Here is a 7,598-nt window from a genome sequence, read left to right as displayed (position 1 = left end):
GAAGACATGCCAGGCCTTTGGTGAGGGTGTCGTGACAACGTGGACAAAGCAGCAATGGTTTAACAAGTTTAAGGACGGTGATGAAACACTCGAAGACGCACCACGTGCCGGAAGACCAACACATGCACAAAATTAAGATCTTCAGACATCAATTGAGGCGAACAGTGGCCAGACATGTGAGCAACTGGGACTACAATTCAGTGTGAGTAGAGAAACCATTCGGCAGCGGAACTATAGTCGAAAGTAGTTTCATGTTTCAACTTAAGACAATAAAAATACAAAAGTACCAAAAGAATAATAAAAAGCTGTCAAGATCTGTCAATTGACTGGTGATGGGTGATAATGAAAAGTTGGATGGTAGAATTCAGTGCTCACATATTTAATCTATGATGTAGCCCTATCACATTCAGGATTTTTTGTTACAGTATATTCTAATACTAAATGTGTTAGTAAGTGGTAATGGAAACAGTCATAAGTGGCAGAATATAAATATGACTGAATTATTAAATACAAAATAATGGAATCATAAAACAAGTGTGAAATCTGGAAACAATAGTAAAAAGAACAAACAGGAGAGAAAGATTCCAATGCTTAACTATTTATTGATTATTCGACAAAAGCAATGGCACTAAATAAATAGATCGTATATTATCACTGGGGAGAAACCATGGGCGTCTCTGGCGAGGGGACGAGGGGGACGCGTCCCCCAATATTTTGAAGTGTGAAATATTCAATATTTTATTCTAATTTAATTTATTTACTAATGACAGAATAACATATAAATAACGATGATTATATTTATTTGGAATATAATATTCAAACTGTGAAACGATTATAACAGAGTTCTTGATATGTCTCAGGGAGTCCGTGAAGATAAGATGAATGGTAACAATTGAATCGAAGATAATACACAGGTTGGGATGGGGTAGGTTACAGTGTTGATTGAATATTATTAGTATTAGATGGCAGAGTAGTAATTTATTATGTATGATACGTTCAAGTTTCTCTAAAATAAAGTTTACGAAAACTTATATTTAAGTCAATTTTTCTTGGAAGGAGTTTCAAAGCTCCAACCATAGTCTCAGAAGGGACCGTGACTAAAAGAGTAGGAACCATTGGATTACAACATAATATGAACGTAGGCCTAATATTTTTATCCTCCTTCATTAGTCAGGTAATAGTCCTTCAGGGTAATATTTGGAAGCTTATGAATGCAATGCAATGAGTTCATAAGTTAGGTGTCTTGTTTTCTCAATCAGTTATAGCACGAGGAAATTTTGTTGCTGTACTTCAATCTAATCTGAAGTTCCAATAGGCAATGTTACTAGAATAAAACCACTTTGTCCTACAAGATGGTTATACAGATGTGACCAGATTCGAGAAATTCTAGATAAATATGATGTACTAGAAACTGTGCATGGTATTTCTGAAACCGAAAAACAGTTTACAGGAGCCCCAGGTCTTCTAGCCCATTTAGAAACTGCCATAACGCTATTGGGTTTATTACTTGGGCAGAAAATTATTGGCATGGTAGAACTTCTGAAGAAGTCATTCCAAAGTCGGAAATAAACTGTAACAAGCTTGATTAAAGGTATTGAAATTGTTTCAGGAAGTATTCAGAACCTATACAACGAAGAAAGGTTTGACAAGATCATGCAAGAAGCTAGTGAGAAAGTAGAAAAATATAATTTGAACCTCTTTTCATTGCCAAAAATGAAGAAAGTACCAAGGAAGTACACAGGGCTGGTAGATGCGTATGCCGGTCAATGCGTATTGCAGGTAAAAAATATTATGCTATCATTGATGCAGCTGTGAAAGGTCTAGAATATAGATTTACTCAGTCGGATTTCCTGCGTCTTCGGCAACTAGAAGATACGCTGTTATCAGTTGTGGTCGAACAAGTTGACATACTTGAAAACTATCCAGAAATATATGTAGCGTCATTCTCTCTTGAGATGAAGACTGGTGTGTCTTGTGTCAGTCATACTTGCAAAGTACTGTACTACGAGAAATGGAACCAGAAGTTCGAGCTATGTTTAAAAACGCTGAAAACTTATTGCGTCTTTTGATTGTGCTGCTAGTTTCCTCATGTGAAGCTGAACAGAGCCTTAGCTCCATTCGAAGACTAGAAGCGCAATGACACAGGAGAGATTGAATCATGTTATCATTCTGTCCCACACATCATGATTTACTAGACCTCAGCCTAGACGAGTTAGCGGACAAATTTACTGCAAGCAGTGACCGTCGCACGACGATCTTTGGTCTAATCGCCATTAAAAAATATGTAACTAAAGTACATTAAGATGATTTTGTATTCCTTACGTCATTCTATGTGTGAATTTGCATTTTCATGCTGATTTTTTTTTTTTTATTTTATTGTTCAATATATTATGGAATAGCTGCTAGATGATTTAATTTTATTCCGTCTATTACGGTCATCTGTTTAATAAATAAATAAAAAATCGACGTGACATAATCTAAAATTCCGCTGAGGTACTAGAATTTAAATCACTTTGTTTGATGTCTTCCCCCCCCCCCAAAAAAAAAACTTTATTTGCCAGGAACGCCAGTGAGAGAAACCTAGTAAAAAATAAACGAAGAAGAGACGCAGAAGAGAAATCTATTCTAGCCATTATTTACTAGTTTGGTAAAAAAAAAGTGTTTAAGTATCATGTATTATCACTGGAGAGAAAACGAATGTTAAAGTGAATGGGGCTAATTGTATGAGGCAAATCTAATCAAATAAAACCCATGTAGCGTAAATTCAGACAGGTGAGAGACTATGAATAAATTTAATCATATGAGAAACTGCACAGGACAAACACCAAAGGCGAGAACCGAACAAGAAAATTCTATAAAAAAATGAGAACTAACATTTAGAAATCGCATCGGTTATATTATTATTTGCAATTTTTGCAATATCAACTCATTGTTACGTTTTGTACGTAAATTTGTCTCTAAATGTATTATTAGAAGCATTACTCCTACTATTCTATCTAATTACAGTACGCTTTTAACCTAGAATAGTATAACTTAGGTGTCGGATGAATTCTGGATTCTTTGTTGTTATGTTTTGTTTGTTATTTCTGTCATGGGTTGTAATTTCCGTTACACTTGTATCCCTAATCCTTTTTCTGTCATGCCCCTTGTTTAAAAATGAATATATGCTGAATATCACCCGCATTTATTTAACATATCCCAAATTAACATATCACACACACCAACAGAAAAGGGGGAGGAGGAGTAAACAGAAAGAATAAGAATGCAAATGAATGTCAAAAAAGCAATGCATGAATCATGATTGTTCGAGAAGAGGTCCCGATTTACTTCACTGGCCCCGGGCCCCAGTTTGCCTCACGCCGCCACTGTCTAAGCATGAGAACCGTTTGAAAAGTATTAAAATCAACGTCTATGAATTAGATAATTCTAATCATATGAAAAACAAGTGAGTAGGCTTAGGCTACATAAATGATTTCACAATGATAGTTCGTATTCTATTGTGTTGTGAATATTCTTATAATTCAAATGAATTCATATCGCAGCTTAGCACACATTCTTCGTTAGTTGACCAATTTCTCTGATCGTTCTTCTTAGTGTTCAGTAACACTGCTAATTTGAAAACTGGAAACTAATAAAAATGGCTCGGTTTCAGTTTCCAACTATAGGACAACCCTCATCAGGAGTCTCTTGCCGATTGCTAAAGAGGGTCTATTGAACGAGTGTTGAATGTGTAGCATAAATGCTACCAGATGTCACGACACAACTTGCGTGAGCAGGAGACATGCAAGGTCAGTGGCGCCTTTAGTAGCGTTGCTGTAAACTACTTGCTCTCTTGAAGTTACAGGCAGAAGGGCTAAATAAATCCAAAAGGCAATAACCAAATTCTGTAATAAAGTTGCAAATCAGAGCAACAATATGTTGTACTTCTAGTGTGCACGTGTACTTCTTGATCTTATTGCTGTACGAGTATTCTGCTAGTTATTAAAAGTTGGACTAGCATTGACACCGGTTTACAGTTAACGTCACACTACAAAAGATACAATTATCATAAATTATATTACTAATTTTGTAGAATGTAAACTGTGTTGTATTACAGAAATCGAACATGTCAAAATATAGCAGTAAAATAATTCCTTCGAGAAAAATGATACAAAATAGGTGTAAGTTTTGTAATAAGTTTGTTTCATTAAAGAAATTGGAACCTCTCGTAAACATTGCTAATGGTGCTATGTAACTATAAATAAACATCCAGAATAATGTTATGGTGGGGAGGTCTGATGCTTCTAAGTCTGCTCTTAAACTGACATGAAACAATGCGAATTCCCAGATATTCAAACCTTTGCTTGGAAGTGACTTTGACCTCCCTTTTATTGTTTTACACATTATTGTTTCTTCTTTTTTTTTTTTAACCATTATGCTTATATTTTATATACAAAAAATTCGGGCAGTATTTCCTTCAACGGACGATGTACTTGCTTGTTTATCAGTAAATATAGTGGTATTAATAGTTACTTTTTCGTTTTAAAATCTCATAATTATATTCCCTGTCAATACAGCACGGCAGCGTACCGGCGATAAAGTGGTCCCTCTAGATTCAGAATATTCATGCACAGAGCTAGAGGTTCGCACGTGTCGAATAATCCCTATATTATTATTATTATTATTATTTAATAATAATAATAATAATAATAATAATAATAATAATATAATCTTATTTGTGGACGCATCAGGCCAAACGACTGAAAAGATTGATACGAATTTTTAAACATATTAAGTCTACTTATCTCAAATTGGGACTCAATCATGTCATTCTCATCAAAATGCATCTCGTAAAGGAATATCGAAGTTCAAACTTTATGCCAAAAACCAAATTTCACACTTGCAACAATGGATTAGTTATTAGGCTTCCAAAATATGCTATACATAAGTGTCGGAAGAACGACTTTGTCCGTCCAACTGTCGACAGGTAGCAGGAAAAAAAAAACGCTAAGAGACGTCGAAAAGCGATTTTTTGCAATCGATTCAGCATCTCCCCCAAGAATAAGTTCCATCTCCTCCGTTAATTCTCTATTCAAACCGAAAGTAGTTCAAATTAGCTACTTCCTATTTGGCATTCATCACCACACAAAGAAAACGGTAATAGATAGCGATAAGTGGTCTTTTGAAAATGATTCAACGTCTCAAGATAACATATCACGACTATCCACAACACACTAATCCAAACCAGAAGTAATTCGAAATTACTATACTTCCGGTTTGAAAAAAATAAAACGAAATATTTCAGGTTAACGTCCCACGTTTATGACTTTAGGGTAAAGGAGACGATGATTAGAGCAAGTGAACGATGATGGAAGAATTGATAGAATGAGAAAGTGGGAGGAAACGAGAGTACCCCGAGAAAACCCACGGACACAATGTTGTCCACCACAAACTTGGCAGGGGATCGAACCAGGACCCCACCCACCAGAGTAATACTTCTCGGTTTGAATATTGATTTCAGCAGAGCAAAACCATTAAAGGATATATGAAGATGCAATCTTTTGCTATCGATTCATCATCCCAAGAATAGGTTCCATTTCCTCCGCTAAGGCTCTAAGCCATAAGTAGTTCAAAATAATCATTTCCAGTTTCAACATTTATTGCCACATAATTAAAACTGAATAGATAGACAGCATATCATAACTATCCACAACAGTCTAATCCAAACCAGAATTGGTTCAAATTTACTACAATTTCCGGTTTCAATACTAATTTCCATAGAACAAAAACGGTAAAAGATATCGAAATGTAACTTTTGTTTTCAATCGACTCATCATCTCAAGAGCAGGTTCCATCTTCTCCGTTAGCCCTGTATTGAAACTGAAAGTGGTTCAATTTAACAATTTCCTGTCTCAACATTTATCGCCATAGAACAAACATAATAATATATAGCAACAAGTGGTTTACTATGCAATCAATTCAGGCTCTCGAGAGAGCATATAATCACAACTCGCAACTTCTTACAAACACCGGAAATGGTTGAAATTTTCTACTACTTCTGGTCTGAATTCTGGTTTTCAAACAGCAAAAACAAAAAGGTATCGAGATTCGGTTTTCTTTAAATCGACTCAGCGTCCCCCGAGTAAGTTCAATCTCGTCCGTTAGCCCATACTCAAGTCAGAAGTGGCTCAAATTAACCCATTTCCTGTTTCAGTGTTTATCGCCATACCACAAAAACTGTAACAGATAGCGAGAAATTGCTTTTCTGCAAACAGTTCAGCGTCTCAAGGCAACGTACCATGACAATCCGCAACACTCTACCAACACCGGAAATTTCTCAAATTCACTACTACATCCGAGTTCCACAGGGCAAAAACGGTAAGAAATATTAAGATGTGTTTTTTCACAATAGATTTAGCGTTCCAAGTATGGGATCCATCTTCTCCGTTGGAGCTTCTTCGAAACTGCAAGTGGTTCAAATTAGCCATCTCCGGTTTAGTACTTATCCCCATAGAACAAAATTAGTAATAGACAACAATAAACAATTTTCCGCAATTGATTGAAGCTCTCACTAGGACATATCATCACAATCCGCACTTCTGCCAAAAGTTAAGGTGGTTTAAATTCACTACTACTTCCGAACTTCTGATTTCAATACTAATTTATATGGTGCAAAAACGGTAAGAGAAGCTGTTTTTGAAATCGATTCAGCGTCCCAACAATATATTTTACCTTCTCCATTAACTCTCTATTCAAGCTGGAAAGGTTCGAATTAACCATTTCCGGTTTTAGCATTTATTGTCATTGACCAAAACTGTAATAGAGAGCGACAAACTGTTTTCTTCAACCGATATAGGTTCTCAAAAGTATATATATAGTTTTGAAACACCCTCTTTATATATAAAGAGAGTGTTTCAAAACTACACCGACAACGTGTTTGGGAGGTGCTTCCTAACATCAAGATAAGACAAAACGTATAGACCAACCTGGCTGCTTCCTTTCGGAGTTATAGGCTGCCGAAAACATGAAAAAATGAATTTTAAGGGTCCATACCTCCAAAACTATGGGACCTACCTCATTCGAGTCAAGACTTCACTTAAGAACTAATATGTGCTCTATCCAAAACTACATGTTTCAGAATCCTAAAGTCCTCACGCAACAATTTTTATAGAGTAAATTTGGCTACCGGCATATAATTTGAAGTAGTCATCAAGTACCTCTATAAAAATTGTTGCGTAGTCATCAAGTACCTCTATAAAAGGATTCAGAAGCATGGATATTTGGATAGGGTACATACTAGTTGCTAAGTGAAGTCTTGACCCGACTACGGTAGATCCCATAGTATTGGAACTATGGACCATTAAAGTTCATTTTTTCATGTTTTCGGCAGCCTTGAACTTCGAAAGGAAGCATTTGTGAATCAGGTTGGTCTATACTTTTTGTCTTATTTTGATGTAAGGAATCACCTCCCAAACGTTGTCGGTGTTGTTTTGAAACACCCTATGTTCAATATATATATAATCACAATCACAACCAGCAACTCTCTATGGAAAGCGGAAAGCGGAAGTGGTTGCATTTACTACTACTTCTGATTTCAATAGTGATATTCATAGAGCAAA

This window comes from Thermobia domestica, chromosome 1 (genome assembly GCF_964235325.1).
Source record: "Thermobia domestica chromosome 1, izTheDome1.hap1.1, whole genome shotgun sequence".
NCBI lineage: Eukaryota > Metazoa > Arthropoda > Insecta > Zygentoma > Lepismatidae > Thermobia > Thermobia domestica.
Note: the sequence above shows the minus strand (reverse complement) of the source record.